We start from the raw sequence: 20,786 nt of genomic DNA on the forward strand, positions 1-20,786 counted from the left end.
GTGCCTTGCGACTGTTTTTGCTCTGTAACTGTTGAAGCGTGTTGAGGCCTTGTGCCTTGCGACTGTTTTTGCTATGTAACTGTTGAAGTGTGTTGAGGCTTTGTGCCTTGCGACTGTTTTTGCTGTGTAACTGTTGAAGCGTGTTGAGGCCTTGTGCCTTGCGACTGTTTTTGCTATGTAACTGTTGAAGTGTGACGAGGCTTTGTGTCTTGCGACTGTTTTTGCTCTGTAATGTTGAAGCGTGTTGAGGCCTTGTGCCTTGCGACTGTTTTTGCGATGTAACTGTTGAAGTGTGTCGAGGCTTTGTGCCTTGCGACTGTTTTTGCGATGTAACTGTTGAAGTGTGTCGAGGCTTTGTGCCTTGCGACTGTTTTTGCTATGTAACTGTTGAAGTGTGACGAGGCTTTGTGCCTTGCGACTGTTTTTGCGATGTAACTGTTGAAGCGTGTTGAGGCCTTGTGCCTTGCGACTGTTTTTGCTATGTAACTGTTGAAGTGTGACGAGGCTTTGTGCCTTGCGACTGATTTTGCTATTTAACTGTTGAAGCTTGTTGAGGCTTTGTGCCTTGCGACTGATTTTGCTATTTAACTGTTGAAGCTTGTTGAGGCTTTGTGCCTTGCGACTGTTTTTGCTATGTAACTGTTGGAGTGTGTTGAGGCTTTGTGCCTTGCGACTGTTTTTGCTCTGTAACTGTTGAAGTGTGTCGAGGCTTTGTGCCTTGCGGCTGTTTTTGCTATGTAACTGTTGAAGTGTGACAAGGCTTTGTGCCTTGCGACTGTTTTTGCTGTGTAACTGTTGAAGTGTGTCGAGGCTTTGTGCCTTGCGACTGTTTTTGCCCTTAGTGTCCAAAATTGCCCTTGGTGTTGGGTGGGGTTACTGGGTTATGGGGATGGGGTGGAGGTGTTGTCCTTGGGTGGGGTGCTCTTTCCAAGAGCCGGTGCAGACTCGATGGGCCGAATGGCCTCCTTCTGCACTGTAAATTCTATGATAATCTATGATTACCAAGGAGGTAGATGCTATTCACGCCATATTGACAGAGGAGGAAGTGGTGCGTGGACTGTCGGTACTTAAAGTTGACAAGATACTGGGATGAGATGCATCTTAGGATATTGATGGAAGTTGCAGGGCACTGGCCATATTCCTTCAGTCTTCGCCAGGGTCCCAGGTTCGATTCCAGGCTTGGGTCACTGTCTGTGCGGAGTCTGCACGTTCTCCCGTGTCTGCGTGGGTTTCCTCCGGGCGCTCCGGTTTCCTCCCACAAGTACCGAAAGGTATGCTGTTAGGTAATGTGGATATTCTGAATTCTCCCTCAGTGTACCCGAACAGGCGCCGGAATGTGGAGACTAGGGGCTTTTCACAGTAACTTTGTTGCAGTGTTAATGTAAGCCTACTTGTGACAATAAAGATTATTAAATTAAATCAAAGGTGCCAGAGGACTGGAGAATTGCAGACATTACACCCTTGTTCAAGAAAGGTTATAAGGATAAACCCAGCAATTACAGACCAGTCAGTGGCGGGGAAGGTTAAGGAATCAATTATTCGGGATAGAATTAGCAGTCACATGGAAAGACGTGGGTTGATTAGAAAGAGCCAGCGTGGATTTGTAAAGGGGAAATCCTGTTTATATATTTTGCTCGAGTTTTTTGAAGAGGTAACAGTGAGGGTTGATGAGGGTAATGCTGTTGATGTGGTGTACATGGACTTTCAGAAGGCATTCGATACAGTGCCACACAACAGACTTGCGAGAAAAATCATAGCTCATGGAATGAAAGGTACGGCGGCAATGTGGATACAAAATTGGCTGGATAATAGGACGCAGAGAGTAATTGTCAATGGATATTTTTCAGGCTGGAGGAAAGTTTGCAGTGGAGTTCCCCAGGGGTTGGTATTGAACATAGAACATACAGTGCAGAAGGAGGCCATTCGGCCCATCGAGTCTGCACCAACCTACTTAAGCCCTCACTTCCACCCTATCCCATAACCCAATAACCCCTTCTAACGTTTTTGGACGCGAAGGGTAATTTAGAATGGTCAATCCACCTAACCTGCACCTCTTTGGACCTTGCTTTTCTGCTGTATATTAATAATCTAGAACTTGGAGTGCAATGGGACAATTTCAAAGTTTGGGGATGACAAGAAACTTAAAATCACGGTAAGCTGTGCAGGATGACACAGTGGATAGCATTGCTGCCGATGGCGCTGAGGATCCGGGTTTGAATCCCGGCCCTGGGTCACTGCCCGTGTGGAGTTTGCACATTCCCCCCCTATCTGCATGGGTTTCACCCCTACAACCCAAAGCAGTGCAGGGTAGGTGGATTGGCCATGCTAACTGCCCCTTAATTGGAAAAAATAATTGGGTACTCGAAAAAAAAAAAAAAATGTTAAACACTGTAAGCTGTGAGGAGGACAGTGCAGAATTTCAAAAGGACATGGACAAGTTGCTGGAGTGGGCAGATAGGTGGCAGATGAAGTTCAACGTGGAGAAGGGTGAGTCTATGGATTTTGGTGCAAAGAGCATGGAGAGACAATAGAAAAGAAAGGGTACAATTCTTAAGAGGGTGCAGGACCAGAGAGAGACCAGCCCAGTATATATGTGCATAGATCATTGAAGGTGGCAGGACAGATGGCGAGAACAGTTTATAAAGCATATAGTATTCTGGGCTTTATTAATAGGGGCATAGAGTACGAGGGTAAGGAGGTTATGGTGAACTTCTACAAGACACTAGTTAGACCTCATTTGGAATATTGGATGCCACACTGTAGGAAGGATGTGAGCACATTGGAGAGAGTGCAGAAGAAGTTTACAAGAACAGTTCCAGAGATTTTCTAAATGGCGTAATGCTCAGGAAATCAGGAGCTCAAAGGGACTTGGGAGTCCTTGTTCACGATTCACTTAAGGTTAATGTGCAGGTTCAGTCGGCAATTGGGAAGGCAAATGCAATGTTAGCATTCATGTCAAGAGGGCTAGAATACAAGAGCAGGGATGTACTTCTGAGGCTGTATAAGGCTCTGGTCAGACCCCATTTGGAGTATTGTGAGCAGTTTTGGGCCCTGGATCTGAGGAAGGATGTGCTGGCCTTGGAAAGGGTCCAGAGGATATTTACAAGAATGATCCCTGGAATGAAGAACTTGTCGTATGAGGAACAGTTGAGGACTCTGGGTCTGTACTCAGTGGAGTTTAGAAGGATGAGGGGGGATCTTATTGAAACTTGCAGGATACTGCGAGGCCTGGATAGAGTGGACGTGGAGAGGATGTTTCCACTTGTAGGAAAAACGAGAACCAGAGGACACCATCTCAGACTAAAGGGACGATCCTTTAAAACAGAGATGAGGAGGAATTTCTTCAGCCAGAGGGTGGTGAATCTGAGGAACTCTTTGCCGCAGAAGGCTGTGGAGGCCAAATCACGGAGTGTGTTTAAGACAGAGATAGATAGCTTCTTTTCTTTTAACAAACAATTTTATTGAGGTATTTTAGGCATATAGAAAAAGTGACATTGTACAGTACAAAAAAAAAAAAGAAGTTAAGACACAAATTACAAATTAAACATAGTGCAAACCATGGCTCTGTTCACGCACGGACCTGCCTCAATATCCCCCTACTCTACTCTACCCTAGCCCCCCCACCCCCCTCACCCCTGCTGCGCTTACTCCTCTGCGAAGAAGTCAATAAATGGCTGCCACCTTCGGGCGAACCCTGGTAGCGAACCTCTCAAGGCGAACTTGACTTTCTCTAGGCCAAGAAAGCTCGCCATGTCTGATAGCCATACCTCAGCCCTCAGGGGCTTTGAGTCCCTCGATGCTAACAGTATTCGGCGCCGGGCTACCAGGGAAGCAAAGGCCAGAACGTCAGAGATAGATAGCTTCTTGATCAATAAGGGGATCAGGGGTTATAGGGAGAAGACAGGCGAATGGGGATGGGAAACATATAAGCCATGATTGAATGGCGGAGCAGACCCGATGGGCCGAGTGGCCTAATTTTGCTCCTATGTCTTATGGTCTTATGAGAAACTTCAGTTCTGAGGATAGATTGGAGAGATTGGGACTGTTCTCCTTGGAGAGAAGCAGGTTGAGAGGAGATTTGATCGAGATGTTCAAAATCATGAATGGGTAGGACAGAGTAGACGGGGAAAAACTGTTCCTGCTCGTAAAAGGATCTGGAAAGAGAGGGAACAGATTTAAAATGATTTGCAAAAGAAGCAAATGTGATGGGAGAAAAAGCTTTTTCAGACAGTGAGTGGTTTGGGGTCTGGAATGCACTGTCTGGAAGTGTGGTGGAGGCAGGTTCAATCGAGGCATTTAAGAGGGCACTCGATGATTATTTGAACAGAAACAATGAGCAGGGGTACTGGGAAAAGGCAGGAATGGCACTAAGTCATAACGCTCATTCGGAGAGCTGGTGCAGACACGATCGGCCAAATGGTCCTATTGTGCGCCGTAACAATCCTGCGATTCTGTGATGACCTTTTATAATACGTTGACGCTGACAATTAAAAAAAAAAATTTAGAGTGCTCAATTATTTTGTTTTCAAATGAAGGGGCAATTTAGCGTGACCAATCCACCTGCCCTGCACATCTTTGGGTTGTGGGGGTGAAACCCACGCAGACACGGGGAGAATGTGCAAACTCCACACGGCCAGGATTCGAACCCGGGTCCTCAGCGCCGTGAGGCAGCAATGGACGCTGAAAATTAAGGTCCCCTGCATCGTAGCCTGAAGAGAACTTTGATGGTGAAAGTTTGTCTTCACATTATTCTTCTTGAAATCTTGTAGCTGTGAGATTGTTACGGGCACATCTGCCACATTGTACCCCTGACAATGGCATCCTCCTGTGGCTCATCTAAATCTTTGCCCTCTTCAGATTCCTATTCTTCCAAGTCCTCCACATCTGAGGAAATGTCTCCTGCATGTCTCCCTCTGGCAACACCTCTCCCCTTCACAGCATTAGTTTGTGCAAGGCCAGCAAACAACGATGATGTGGGACACTCTCTGCGGTGATTTTTGGAGAGTCCTGCCTGACAGGTCCAAACATCGGAAACGCATCTTTAAGAAGCCAATATTACGGTCTATTAAGGACCTTGTGGATTATACCACGAGAGGTTTTCTCTGGTTGTATTTTTCAACCACAACCCTTTGCCTGTACATCTGGCCTGTTTCTCTATATGTGTTTTACTAGAAATGAAGTCTTACAACACCAGGTTAAAGTCCAACAGGTTTATTTTGAATCACTAGCTTTCGGAGCGTAGCTCCTTCATCAGGCGAGTGCAGAGGTGGGTTCCAGAAACACAGCATATAAAGACACAGCCAATGATGCAAGATAATACTTTGAATGTGAGTCTTTGCAGGTAATACATTTAGTATGTATTACCCACATCTGATCATCAGATGTCTCAGCACTGTACAGCCAATACATATAGTATGTATTACCTACTAATTAAGTCTTTACAGGTCCAGACGGAGCAACTGGAGAGAGGGATAATCACAGGCTAAAGAGGTGTGAATTGTGTCAAGCCAGGACAGTTGGTAGGATTTTGCAAGCCCAGGCCAGATGGTGGGGGGTGAATGTAATGCGACATGAATCCAAGGTCCCGGTTGAGGCCGTACTCGTGTGTGCGGGACTTGGCTATCAGTTTCTGCTCGGCGATTCTGCGTTGTCGCGCGTCCTGAAGGCCGCCTTGGAGAACGCTTACCCGGAGATCAGAGGCTGAATGCCCTTGATTGCTGAAGTGTTCCCCGACTGGAAGGGAACATTCCTGCCTGGCGATGGTCGCACGTCCACATCATGACTAGAGATGAAGTCACTGTAGTCGAGAAGCTCAAACTATTTTGAGAGACTCTGGAGTCTGAATCTCTCCCCAGCTTGCTTGTAATAAATAACTTCTGACTTTAACCCTCTCCGGTCTCTGAGTGACATTTATCCCACAACACCCATGAAGATGCTTCCACATCAATTGGGTTTAGTTCGGACAGCTTGAGAATAGCTTAACTGCTGCAAGCTGTGTAGAAGAGCTATGACTCCCATGAAACCAAATACAGCCAGAGATTTGTTACTAATCATCATTTCTGTGTGAAAGAAAAGAGTGACTTGTATTTGTAATCTTCAGGATCATCAGGTGTCTCAGCACTGTACAGCCAATTCAGGATTTGTAATGTAGAACTGCAGCATCCAATATGTGCACACATCCACCCAAGCCTCAATTTAATGTCTGATCAGAAAGACAGCACTTCTGACAGTGCAGCACACCCTCAGTACTGCACTGGACCATTAGCCTCGATTTGGGACTTGAACTTTGAACCTTGTGACTCGGAGACAAGAAAGCTACCAACTGAGCCATCGCTGACACTCTTGTAGGATATAATAAACTAATAATATCAAATAACACCTTACATGGAAAGAAAACAAAAATTACCATTCCGGGCCTCTTCAAGTTCCAGATCCTCTTTCTATTAACTTTGCCTGGTGAAGCTACAGTGCCACCACCCCCTCCCCCGGCCCGTACGTAGGCCTTGGGTTAAAATAGTGGTCAGGCCCTGATGACATAATCAGAGCCTTGCTGAATATTTAAGGGAGGACCCCCCATCCCCCCTCAACTTTGCTTGCTGAAAGAATGCCAGTTAGAAATGCAACCCAGAGGACACAGGTCACTGCAGGCATTTTAGATGCCCCTGTGCAGTGATTCCATCACCCACTCCCCCTCCTCCCCCAACAGACTGGCATCTGTACATTAAAAATAAAATATATTTGCAGTGGTGACTCAGATTGAAGCACCCGGTAACATGTGGCCTTTAAGGGATGTCCAGGAGTCTGACTAAAGCCATACAATGGATAAAAGTGCTTGCTTCTGAAACTAGTTTGTCGTGCTAATGAAATGCTCCAAGTGTTGCCCACAAAGAATGTTTATTTCTATTTGAACACCTATTTTTGTGGGTTGGTAGTTTGCTCTCCACATCTTTTCTTTGCTGCACTATTTCATATTTGGACATAATAATAATAATCTTTATCATTGTCACAAGCAGCACGGTAGCATAGTGGTTAGCACAATTGCTTCACAGCTCCAGGGTCCCAGGTTCGCTTCCTGTTTGGGTCACTATCTGTGCGGAGTCTGCACGTTCTCCCCGTGTGTGCGTGGGTTTCCTCCGGGTGCTCCAGTTTCCTCCCACAAGTCCAAAGATGTGCAGGATGGGTGGCTTGGCCATGCCAAATTGTTCTTAGGTTAGATGGGATTGCAGGGTTACGGGGATAGAGTGGAGATGTGGGGTTAAGTGGGGTGCTCTTTCCAAGAGGCGGTGCAGACATGATGGGCCTCCTTCTGCACTGTAAATTCTATGAAATTGGCTACCACATATTTCTTACATTACAACTGTGACTAAGCTTCATTGACAGTAAAGTGCCTTAGGATGTCTTGAGGTCATGAAAGGTAATCGAAAAGAATTGTGTATGTGGAGCACTTGAGAATGTTTAAGAGATGTGTCTGGTAAATCTCAGATTGTACATCATTCCGACCACAGATTTCCCATTGGAAGCAACCATCACTTGAAAATCTGCTCCGAAGCCTATTAACCAACGTTCATTCAATGCTGGCGGTATGAGACTGGAGATCTTATTCAGTCACTTGATGGGTGATCCAGGGGAGAAGCCCTGGAGCTATAACATATCCGAATGGCGAACATGTACCAAGCCAGCCATTCTTTAATTGGTAAAAAAAACCTGATCATCACTCTACAAGTGTGTGATTCCAGTTCTGGTTCACATTGCTCTGATATGACTGGATACAAATGGCAGAAGGAGTGGCCTGGACTCAAACAGCAACAGTGGAAAGCAAATGCAAAAGGCCATTCCTTCGTGCTCCAAATGGTGTGTTGTAAGGTTACGATTCAACTGAATTCAGATGATTTTGAAAGAGCACTCTGCAGATGAATAACTAGCATGGTACTAAGCCACTCAGACCAGAAAATCCAGGTCACCATGGCAATGAGCGGCAGTCGTTTTAAGTGCCTTCCAGTTTCAATATTTAGCATTGATTTGTGTCACTTTTCCCATTCATCGCCATCGTCAAGGCCACATTAACCGATTTCAGCTGACATGCAACCACTATGCCCCAGTCTGCTATTCGGCAAAGGAGAAGGAAAATTAACGCGCCCTTATCCAGCACCCCTACTCCACCACCTCTACCAACATAAGCGAGAGTATGGGACAGGAACGGGTCAAATCCAGCTCAGTTGAATAACCACCCAGCACTCACTGCCTAGAATAGATACACAGATGGGGGAGGTAAATGGACACTCACAGGGTATGTGCCTTCAGGAAGATATCACGCAATTCACCTCAAATGCACTACAAACTATTACTTTAGTGACTGCAGGAGACGGGAGTTGGATTACTCTTCATTGTGAGAGATTATCATGGACTTCATAGCGGAACATTTAGAAAGCAGTGGCAGGATCAGTCAGAGTCAGCATGGATTTATGAAAGGAAAATCATGCTTGACAAATCTGCTGGAATTCTTTGAAGCGGTAACCAGTACAGTCGACAAGGGGGAGCCAGTCGATGTGGTATATTTGGACTTTCAGAAGGCGTTTGACAAAGTCCCGCATAAGAGATTATTGTGCAAAATTAAAGCGCATGGGATTGGGGGAAATGTATTGAGGTGGATAGAAAACTGGTTGGCAGAGGGGAAACAAAGAGTAGGGATTAATGGGTCCTTTTCAAATTGGCAGGCAGTAACCAATGGGGTACCACAGGGATCGATGATGGGACCCCAGCTATTCACAATATATGTTAATGATTTGGATGAGGGAACAAAATGTAACATCTCAAAGTTTGCAGATGATACCAAATTAGGTGGGAGGGTGAATTGTGACGAGGATGCTGGGATCCTACAGCAAGATCTGGACAGGTTGGGCGAGTGGACAAACCAATGGTGGATGCAGTATAATTTGGATAAGTGTGAGGTTATTCATTTTGGATGCAAAAACAGGAAGGCAGATTACTACCTGAATGGTTGTAAATTGGGAGAGGGGAGAGTGCAACGGGATCTGGGTGTCCTTGTGCACCATTTGCTGAAGGTAAGCATGCAGGTGCAGCAGGCGGTAAAGAAGGCTAATGGTATGTTGGCCTTCATTGCAAGAGGTTTCGAGTATAGAAGCAGGGATGTGTTGCTGCAATTGTGCAGGGCCTTGGTGAGGCCACACTTGGAGTATTGTGTGCAGTTTTGGTCTCCTTCTCTGAGGAAGGATGTTCTTGCTCTCGAGGGAGTGCAGCGAAGGTTTACCAGACTGATTCCAGGGATGGTGGGACTGTCATATGAGGAGAGATTGACTAGGTTGGGATTATTCTCGCTGTAGTTCAGAAGAATGAGGGGGGATCTCATAGAGACTTATACAATTCTAACAGGACTAGACGGGGAGATGCAGGGAAGATGTTACCAATGATGGGTGTGTCCAGAACCAGGGGTCACAGCCTGAGGATTCAAGGTAAACCATTTCGGACAGAGATAAGGAGACATTTCTTCACACAAAGAGTGGTGAGCCGTGGAATTCATTACCACAGGAAGTAGTTGATGCTAAAACTTAGAATATATTCAAGAGGCGGCTGGATATAGCACTCGGGGAGAATGGGATCAAAGGCTATGGGGAGAAAGCAGGATTAGGCTATTGAGTTGGATGACCAGCCATGATCGTGATGAATGGCGGAGCGGGCTCGAAGGGCCAAAAGGCCTCCTCCTGCTCCTATCTTCTATGGATCTATGTATTACAGGTTACACCTTTGCACTTAATATTATTATTTTATTAAATTCAGAGTACCTAATTCATTTTCATTTCAATTAAGGAGCAATTTAGTGTGGCCGATCCACCTACCCTACACATCTTTGGTTTGTGGGGGCGAAACCCACGCAGACACGAGGAGAATGTCCCACAAGTCCCGAAAGACATGCAGTTATACCATAAGACCATGAGCCATAGGAGCAGAATTAGGCCACTCGGCCCATCGAGTCTGCTCCGCCATTCAATCATGGCTGATATTTTTCCCATCCCCATTCTCCTGCCTTGTCCCCATAACCCCTGATCCTCTTATTAATCAATAACCTATCTGTCTCCGTCTTAAAGACACTCAGTGATTTGGCCTCCACAACCTTCTGTTGTGTAATTTGGACATTCTGAATTCTCCCTCTGTGTCCCCGAACAGGCGCCGGAATGTGGCGACAAGGGGCTTTTCACAGTAACTTCATTGTAGTGTTAATGTAAGCCTACTTGTGACACTAATAAAGATTATTATTATGTGCAAACTCCAAACGGACAGTGACCCGGGGCCAGGATCAAACCCAGGTCCTCGGCGACGTGAGGCAGCAGTGCTAACCACTGCACCACCGTACCGCCCTGCACTTAATATTAGTGATGCCCCAAAATGGTGAACAATTATAAATTCCACTCCAGATCATAAACTCACTCATGTAATTTGTGGGTTGTAACAACTAATAGATCACAGCATTACTTAATGGGAGCAAAACACAATAATAGTGATTAGCCCAGGCCCGGCACTATCTCTGGCAAATGATTCATTTTGTATTTAATTAATCTTTTATATTCATGGTTAAATGAAATGTTGTTAGGTCAGTGTCCTGTTCAGAAGAAACATGAAGCTTCCGTCACATACGCTGTAGTTGTTGCCGGGTCCCAGAGGACATCAGACAGCTGCACATATTTCCAAATACCAGATGTTGGGAAGGTTAAGTACAATATTAATGATAGTGTGATGTTTGATTTAACACACACTGGAAAATGCTCCATTGCTTCCAAGTATGCTGTGGCAGGAAGAGCATATAAGCCATAATACTTGAACTCTCCAAAACTCCCCAAGTTCTAAGAGTAAAATCTAAATACATAGATCATGGGCAATGGTTCATGAAGGAATGTGTCTCTGAAGTATGTCGGAGCTTTTAGTCACAAGCACTGCAGGCAAATGTGATTGAAGACGATCATTTCCTCAGCTTGGTAAACACCATCAATTATTCAGTGTCCCACGCATTAAATGGGGCCTTTTAAAAGACGCCCAGGAACACTTAGCGCAACGTAGGCCCCAAAGTGATAAGTTGAGCACAGTTAGACATCATTTTTAATTTGCTCCATTCCTTAGCCCATCTGCTGCTGCATCCCTCTGCTTAAGTTACCTTTAAACTTGACTATTCCAATACTTTCCCGGCTCACCTACCATAATCAACTCCCAGGAAACTTTAGCTCACTGCTGTCTGTGTCCCGATCTCATACCCCGGCCTTTCCCGCCAGTCGGATCTTCCACGAATGCCCGCCGTGAGTTTCCCGATTGGGGGGGGCGCGGCGGAATCCTGCCAATGAGGGCAGCCTCCGGCACCGCAAATCATGCGGCGGGAGGCACGGAAAATCCGGTCCACCAGTTCCATCCATGTATCATTCCTATCCTCGCTGGCCTACATTAACTCCTGGCCCGGCGACACCTCAAATTCACATCCACCCCACTTGTACCAGAATGGAATATTTCCCCCCATTGTTCTTTCGAAGAATCCATATGCAGAAACTCCTGACCTGGAATCCCAGATGGTCAGACTGTCGCTTCTGCTCAGGTTTAGACTTTTTATAACAGGAACCAAGACACGTAAAATTTACAGTAAGATCAATTTAACTTGCATCTTTCCTTTGGCTGTCCAATAATTACAATCAATAGGTTTGTAAATTTACACACAATCAATTTTTATTAATAATAATAATTATGATTAAACAAGCACCAAAAACTGGTTAACTGTTAATCTAATTCCTAACCCCCCTCTTTAACTCACCCCACCTTCTACACACACACACATAAAACAAACACAGAAGGGAAAGAGGGGGTGTAAAGGAAATTAATGCAAGAAGTAAAAAGATTAAAAGGCTGGATTCTCCGTTGCCCAACGCTGAAATCGGGGCCAGTGCTGGTTTGACACTGGTCCGCCCCTTCCAAAATGGCGTCAATGTGACACGTGCCGCGCGCCGTTTCAGCGCCATTGGCAACGGCCGACACACCCAAGATGCTTCGCCCCCGATGGGCTAAGTTCCCGGCGGCGCGGGACACGTGTGGTCTGAGCCGACGTGCTGTCGGCGCGGACTGTATCCAGCGCCGTCGCACTCAGCTGGGATCCATGCCGCTGGCTGGGGAGGGCATCTGGTAGGGCTGGGGGGGACTGGTGGGGGGTGGCCAGGGGGTGACCAGGGGGTGGGCTGTGGGGTCGCAGTTTGCGGGTTTGGTTGCACGCATGGCAGGCGCCATGTTATACGGCGTGACCTGTGCAGGTCGTCAGCCGTGCGCATGCGCGGCCTGGGACCCGGCCATTCTCTGGCCCATTTCTGCACAATCCGCGGGTGTTTCACGCAGCACCAGTGCTAGCCCTTCACCGGTACCGGAATCGATGAGGGGTTCGTGCCGATTTGCCGGTTGTGTAACACCACGGGTCCCACACCACCATCGGCACTTAGCCACAGAAATGTCGAATTCCGCCCCAAGTCTCTGTTTCGGGTGGATGTCTTCCTGTACACATTTCTTCAGGCTAGGCCTTCAGTTGGAGGAGGTCTTTGATTTCAGTGTGTAACGGTTTTCACTGCAGATTCATCAGGATCACAAGACTTCTCTGCAGATTCAGAAACAGCAAGCAGGAACCTTTTTCAGAGGAAGAGAGAGAGCGAGAAACTCACAGCTTCTTCTCTAAGGGTCCTGGTGCGATCTGTCTCCTAGGTTCTCTGAAAACATCCCAACTGGCAGGACCCAATCACTCTCTATCGCCAGGCAGAATAAGGGTCTTCGGCCAATCAATCAAACCGAATCCCTCCAATCTCTCAGGTGCCAGAAAGTCTGAGTCCTTCTGGTTAAAATCTAAATCTCCAAAAGAACAGTGAATTATTTGGCAACTTTTAAGTTCCTCACTTTCTCCACTCGACTTAACGATACATGTTTCTGGCTAGCGGCCTGGAACTGTTGTTTTGGATTTAACTGGGAACCCCTTCGGGGGGGGAAAAACAGTGGGTGATTGTGTACGTACATGGGTGGTTTTCTGTTAGTAGATGTTTTTGACATGCTACTGGTTTCTGTTGTCTCTGATTATACTGTTTCTATATGTCAATGAATTGTTTCGATGTTGACAGACTATCTACGAGCTGTGAGGGAATAAATTGGCTAGATGTTGGCTTTTAGCCAGTGGCCTGTTTCGTGGCTCATTGTTTTGAGCTGAATTTGGCCCCTTTGTGGGAGGGGGGGGGTATTTTCTACTCTCTCTCTCATACTGTGCCATCGTACTGTGCCAATGTTCTGTGCCATCGTACTGTGCCATCGTACTGTGCCATCGTACTGTGCCATCGTACTGTGCCATCGTACGGTTCCATCGTACTGTGATATCCTACTGTGCCCTATGTTGACGTGCCCCTTTTCGGTGGTCTGCGTTGCTCGCTGGAGTTTCTCTTCCACCGGTGTGGGGCTGCCATTCGGGGCGGGGGTGGTTGTATGTATATGCGTACTGAAGATTTTGATATGTGATCGTTGAATTGTGATGAGGCTTTGTGCCTTGCGACTGTTTTTGCTATGTAACTGTTGAAGTGTATCGAGGCCTTGTGCCTTGCGACTGTTTTTGCGATGTAACTGTTGAAGTGTGATGAGGCCTTGTGCCTTGCGACTGTTTTTGCTATGTAACTGTTGATGCGTGTTGAGGCTTTGTGCCTTGCGACTGTTTTTGCGATGTAACTGTTGAAGTGTGATGAGGCCTTGTGCCTTGCGACTGTTTTTGCGATGTAACTGTTGAAGTGTGTCGAGGCCTTGTGCCTTGCGACTGTTTTTGCGATGTAACTGTTGAAGTGTGTCGAGGCTTTGTGCCTTGCGACTGTTTTTGCTATGTAACTGTTGAAGTGTGACGAGGCTTTGTGCCTTGCGACTGTTTTTGCGATGTAACTGTTGAAGTGTGAGGAGGCTTTGTGCCTTGCGACTGTTTTTGCGATGTAACTGTTGAAGTGTGACGAGGCTTTGTGCCTTGCGACTGTTTTTGCTATGTAACTGTTGAAGTGTGTCGAGGCTTTGTGCCTTGCGACTGTTTTTGCGATGTAACTGTTGAAGCGTGTTGAGGCTTTGTGCCTTGCGACTGTTTTTGCTATGTAACTGTTGAAGTGTGTCGAGGCTTTGTGCCTTGCGACTGTTTTTGCTATGTAACTGTTGAAGTGTGGCGAGGCCTTGTGCCTTGCGACTGTTTTTGCTAAGTAACTGTTGAAGTGTGTTGAGGCCTTGTGCCTTGCGACTGTTTTTGCGATGTAACTGTTGAAGTGTGTTGAGGCTTTGTGCCTTGTGACTGTTTTTGCTCTGTAACTGTTGAAGTGTGTTGAGGCCTTGTGCCTTGCGACTGTTTTTGCTGTGTAACTGTTGAAGTGTGTTGAGGCCTTGTGCCTTGCGACTGTTTTTGCGATGTAACTGTTGAAGTGTGTCGAGGCTTTGTGCCTTGCGACTGTTTTTGCGATGTAACTGTCGAAGCGTGTTGAGGCTTTGTGCCTTGCGACTGTTTTTGCTATGTAACTGTTGAAGTGTGTCGAGGCTTTGTGCCTTGCGACTGTTTTTGCTATGTAACTGTTGAAGTGTGGCGAGGTCTTGTGCCTTGCGACTGTTTTTGCTAAGTAACTGTTGAAGTGTGTTGAGGCCTTGTGCCTTGCGACTGTTTTTGCGATGTAACTGTTGAAGTGTGTTGAGGCCTTGTGCCTTGCGACTGTTTTTGCTGTGTAACTGTTGAAGTGTGTTGAGGCCTTGTGCCTTGCGACTGTTTTTGCGATGTAACTGTTGAAGTGTGTCGAGGCCTTGTGCCTTGCGACTGTTTTTGCGATGTAACTGTTGAAGTGTGTCGAGGCTTTGTGCCTTGCGACTGTTTTTGCTATGTAACTGTTGAAGTGTGTCGAGGCTTTGTGCCTTGCGACTGTTTTTGCGATGTAACTGTTGAAGTGTGTCGAGGCTTTGTGCCTTGCGACTGTTTTTGCGATGTAACTGTTGAAGTGTGACGAGGCTTTGTGCCTTGCGACTGTTTTTGCTATGTAACTGTTGAAGTGTGACGAGGCCTTGTGCCTTGCGACTGTTTTTGCTATGTAACTGTTGAAGCGTGTTGAGGCCTTGTGCCTTGCGACTGTTTTTGCTATGTAACTATTTAAGTGCGTCGAGGCTTTGTGCCTTGCGACTGTTGTTGCGATGTAACTGTTGAAGTGTGACGAGGCTTTGTGTCTTGCGATTGTTTTTGCTATGTAACTGTTGATGCGTGTTGAGGCCTTGTGCCTTGCTACTGTTTTTGCGATGTAACTGTTGAAGTGTGTCGATGCTTTGTGCCTTGCGACTGTTTTTGCGATGTAACTGTTGAAGTGTGTCGATGCTTTGTGCCTTGCGACTATTTTTGCGATGTAACTGCTGAAGTGCGTTCAGGCTTTGTGCCTTGCAACTGTTTTTGCGATGTAACTGTTGGAGTGTGTTGAGGCCTTGTGCCTTGCGACTGTTTTTGCGATGTAACTGTTGAAGTGTGTCGAGGCTTTGTGCCTTGCGACTGTTTTTGCTATGTAACTGTTGTGTGACGAGGCCTTGTGCCTTGTGACTGTTTTTGCTATGTAACTGTTGAAGTGTGACGAGGCCATGTGCCTTGCGACTGTTTTTGCTATGTAACTGTTGAAGTGTGTCGAGGCTTTGTGTCTTGCGACTGTTTTTGCTATGTAACTGTTGATGCGTGTTGAGGCCTTGTGCCTTGAGACTGTTTTTGCTATGTAACTGTTGAAGTGTGACGAGGCCTTGTGCCTTGTGACTGTTTTTGCTATGTAACTGTTGAAGTGTGACGAGGCCATGTGCCTTGCGACTGTTTTTGCGATGTAACTGTTGATGCGTGTTGAGGCCTTGTGCCTTGCGACTGTTTTTGCGATGTAACTGTTGAAGTTTGACGAGGCTTTGTGCCTTGTGACTGTTTTTGCTGTGTAACTGTTGAAGTGTGTCGAGGCTTTGTGCCTTGCGACTGTTTTTGCTATGTAACTGTTGAACTGTGTCGAGGCTTTGTGCCTTGTGACTGTTTTTGCCATGTAACTGTTGAAGTGTGTCGAGGCTTTGTGCCTTGCGACTGTTTTTGCGATGTAACTGTTGAAGTGTGTTGAGGCCTTGTGCCTTGCGACTGTTTTTGCTATGTAACTGTTGAACTGTGACGAGGCCTTGTGCCTTGCGACTGTTTTTGCTATGTAACTGTTGAAGTGTGACGGGGCTTTGTGCCTTGCGACTGTTTTTGCGATGTAACTGTTGAAGTGTGTCGAGGCTTTGTGCCTTGTGACTGTTTTTGCGATGTAACTGTTGAAGTGTGTCGAGGCTTTGTGCCTTGCGACTGTTTTTGCTATGTAACTGTTGAAGTGTGACGAGGCCTTGTGCCTTGTGACTGTTTTTGCGATGTAACTGTTGAAGTGTGTCGAGGCTTTGTGCCTTGCGACTGTTTTTGCTGTGTAACTGTTGAAGTGTGTTGAGGCCTTGTGCCTTGCGACTGTTTTTGCTATGTAACTGTTGAAGTGTGATGAGGCTTTGTGCCTTGCGACTGTTTTTGCGATGTAACTGTTGAAGTGTGGCGAGGCCTTGTGCCTTGCGACTGTTTTTGCTATGTAACTGTTGAAGTGTGTCGAGGCCTTGTGCCTTGCGACTGTTTTTGCAATGTAACTGTTGATGTGTGTCGAGGCTTTGTGCCTTGCGACTGTTTTTGCTATTTAACTGTTGAAGCTTGTTGAGGCCTTGTGCCTTGTGACTGTATTTGCTATGTAACTGTTCAAGTGTGACGAGGCCTTGTGCCTTGCGACTGTTTTTGCTATGTAACTGTTGAAGTGTGTCGAGGCTTTGTGCCTTGCGACTGTTTATGCGATGTAACTGTTGAAGTGTGTTGAGGATTTGTGCCTTGCGACTGTTTTTGCTATGTAACTGTTGAAGTGTGACGAGGCCATGTGCCTTGCGACTGTTTCTGCTCTGTAACTGTTGAAGTGTGTTGAGGCCTTGTGCCTTGCGGCTGTTTTTGCTATGTAACTGTTAAAGTGTGACGAGGCTTTGTGCCTTGCGACTGTTTTTGCTAGGTAACTGTTGAAGTGTGACGAGGCCTTGTGCCTTGCGACTGTTTTTGCTATGTAACTGTTGAAGCGTGTTGAGGCCTTGTGCCTTGCGACTGTTTTTGCTATGTAACTATTGAAGTGTGTCGAGGCTTTGTGCCTTGCGACTGTTTTTGCGATGTAACTGTTGAAGTGTGACGAGGCTTTGTGTCTTGCGACTGTTTTTGCTATGTAACTGTTGAAGTGTGACGCGGCCTTGTGCCTTGCGACTGTTTTTGCTATGTAACTGTTGAAGCGTGTTGAGGCCTTGTGCCTTGCGACTGTTTTTGCTATGTAACTATTGAAGTGTGTCGAGGCTTTGTGCCTTGCGACTGTTTTTGCGATGTAACTGTTGAAGTGTGTTGAGGCTTTGTGCCTTGCGACTGTTTTTGCTATGTAACTGTTGAAGTGTGACGAGGCCTTGTGCCTTGCGACTGTTTTTGCTGTGTAACTATTGAAGTGTGTCGAGGCTTTGTGCCTTGCGACTGTTTTTGCGATGTAACTGTTGAAGTGTGTTGAGGCCTTGTGCCTTGCGACTGTTTTTGCGATGTAACTGTTGAAGTGTGACGAGGCTTTGTGTCTTGCGACTGTTTTTGCTATGTAACTGTTGAAGCGTGTTGAGGCCTTGTGCCTTGCGACTGTTTTTGCGATGGAACTGTTGAAGTGTGTCGATGCTTTGTTCCTTGCGACTGTTTTTGCTCTGTAACTGTTGAAGTGTGACGAGGCTTTGTGGCTTGCGACTGTTTTTGCTATGTAACTGTTGAAGCGTGTTGAGGCTTTGTGCCTTGCGACTGTTTTTGCTATGTAACTGTTGAAGCGTGTTGAGGCTTTGTGCCTTGCGACTGTTTTTGCTATGTAACTGTTGAAGTGTGTTGAGGCTTTGTGCCTTGCGACTGTTTTTGCTATTTAACTGTTGAAGCTTGTTGAGGCCTTGTGCCTTGTGACTGTATTTGCTATGTAACTGTTCAAGTGTGACGAGGCCTTGTGCCTTGCGACTGTTTTTGCTATGTAACTGTTGAAGTGTGTCGAGGCTTTGTGCCTTGCGACTGTTTATGCGATGTAACTGTTGAAGTGTGTTGAGGATTTGTGCCTTGCGACTGTTTTTGCTATGTAACTGTTGAAGTGTGACGAGGCCATGTGCCTTGCGACTGTTTCTGCTCTGTAACTGTTGAAGTGTGTTGAGGCCTTGTGCCTTGCGGCTGTTTTTGCTATGTAACTGTTAAAGTGTGACGAGGCTTTGTGCCTTGCGGCTGTTTTTGCTAGGTAACTGTTGAAGTGTGACGAGGCCTTGTGCCTTGCGACTGTTTTTGCTATGTAACTGTTGAAGCGTGTTGAGGCCTTGTGCCTTGCGACTGTTTTTGCTATGTAACTATTGAAGTGTGTCGAGGCTTTGTGCCTTGCGACTGTTTTTGCGATGTAACTGTTGAAGTGTGACGAGGCCTTGTGCCTTGCGACTGTTTTTGCTGTGTAACTGTTGAAGTGTGTTGAGGCCTTGTGCCTTGCGACTGTTTTTGCTGTGTAACTGTTGAAGTGTGTCGAGGCTTTGTGTCTTGCGACTGTTTTTGCTATGTAACTGTTGAAGTGTGACGCGGCCTTGTGCCTTGCGACTGTTTTTGCTATGTAACTGTTGAAGCGTGTTGAGGCCTTGTGCCTTGCGACTGTTTTTGCTATGTAACTATTGAAGTGTGTCGAGGCTTTGTGCCTTACGACTGTTTTTGCGATGTAACTGTTGAAGTGTGTTGAGGCTTTGTGCCTTGCGACTGTTTTTGCTATGTAACTGTTGAAGCGTGTTGAGGCCTTGTGCCTTGCGACTGTTTTTGCGATGGAACTGTTGAAGTGTGTCGATGCTTTGTTCCTTGCGACTGTTTTTGCTCTGTAACTGTTGAAGTGTGACGAGGCTTTGTGCCTTGCGACTGTTTTGCTATGTAACTGTTGAAGCGTGTTGAGGCTTTGTGCCTTGCGACTGTTTTTGCGATGTAACTGTTGAACTGTGACGAGGCTTTGTGTCTTGCGACTGTTTTTGCTATGTAACTGTTGATGCGTGTTGAGGCCTTGTGCCTTGCGACTGTTTTTGCGATGCAACTGTTGAAGTGTGACGAGGCTTTGTGTCTTGCGAATGTTTTTGCGATGTAACTGCTGAAGTGCGTTCAGGCTTTGTGCCTTGCGACTGTTTTTGCGATGTAACTGTTGGAGTGTGTTGAGGCTTTGTGCCTTGCGACTGTTTTTGCTATGTAACTGTTGGAGTGTGTTGAGGCCTTGTGCCTTGCGACTGTTTTTGCGATGTAACTGTTGAAGTTTGTCGAGGCTTTGTGCCTTGCGACTGTTTTTGCTATGTAACTGTTGAAGTGTGACGAGGCCTTGTGCCTTGTGACTGTTTTTGCTATGTAACTGTTGAAGTGCGACGAGGCCATGTGCCTTGTGACTGTTTTTGCGATGTAACTGTTGAAGTGTGTCGAGGCTTTGTGTCTTGCGACTGTTTTTGCTATGTAACTGTTGATGCGTGTTGAGGCCTTGTGCCTTGCGACTGTTTTTGCGATGTAACTGTTGAAGTGTGACGAGGCTTTGTGCCTTGTGACTGTTTTTGCTGTGTAACTGTTGAAGTGTGTCAAGGCTTTGTGCCTTGCGACTGTTTTTGCTATGTAACTGTTGAACTGTGTCGAGGCTTTGTGCCTTGTGACTGTTTTTGCGATGTAACTGTTGAAGTGTGTCGAGGCTTTGCGCCTTGCGACTGTTTTTGCGATGTAACTGTTGAAGTGTGTTGAGGCCTTGTGCCTTGCGACTGTTTTTGCTATGTAACTGTTGAACTGTGACGAGGCCTTGTGCCTTGCGACTGTTTTTGCGATGTAACTGTTGAACTGTGTCGAGGCTTTGTGCCTTGTGACTGTTTTTGCTATGTAACTGTTGAAGTGTGACGAGGCCATGTGCCTTGCGACTGTTTTTGCTATGTAACTGTTGAAGTGTGTCGAGGCTTTGTGTCTTGCGACTGTTTTTGCTACGTAACTGTTGATGCGTGTTGAGGCCTTGTGCCTTGCGACTGTTTTTGCGATGTAACTGTTGAAGTGTGACGAGGCTTTGTGCCTTGTGACTGTTTTTGCTGTGTAACTGTTGAAGTGTGTCGAGGCTTTGTGCCTTGCGACTGTTTTTGCTATGTAACTGTTGAACTGTGTCGAGGCTTTGTGCCTTGTGACTGTTTTTGCGATGCAACTGTTGAAGTGTGTCGAGGCTTTGTGCCTTGCAACTGTTTTTGCGATGTAACTGTTGAAGTGTGTTGAGGCCTTGTGCCTTGCGACTGTTTTTGCTATGTAACTGTTGAACTGTGACGAGGCCTTGTGCCTTGCGACTGTTTTTGCTATGTAACTGTTGAAGTGTGACGGGGCTTTGTGCCTTGCGACTGTTTTTGCGATGTAACTGTTGAAGTGTGTCGAGGCTTTGTGCCTTGTGACTGGTTTTGCGATGTAACTGTTGAAGTGTGTCGAGGCTTTGTGCCTTGCGACTGTTTTTGCTATGTAACTGTTGAAGTGTGACGAGGCCTTGTGCCTTGTGACTGTTTTTGCGATGTAACTGTTGAAGTGTGTCGAGGCTTTGTGCCTTGCGACTGTTTTTGATGTGTCACTGTTGAAGTGTGTTGAGGCCTTGTGCCTTGCGACTGTTTTTGCTATGTAACTGTTGAACTGTGATGAG

Source organism: Scyliorhinus torazame, chromosome X, assembly GCF_047496885.1.
Source record: "Scyliorhinus torazame isolate Kashiwa2021f chromosome X, sScyTor2.1, whole genome shotgun sequence".
Taxonomy (NCBI): Eukaryota; Metazoa; Chordata; class Chondrichthyes; order Carcharhiniformes; family Scyliorhinidae; genus Scyliorhinus; species Scyliorhinus torazame.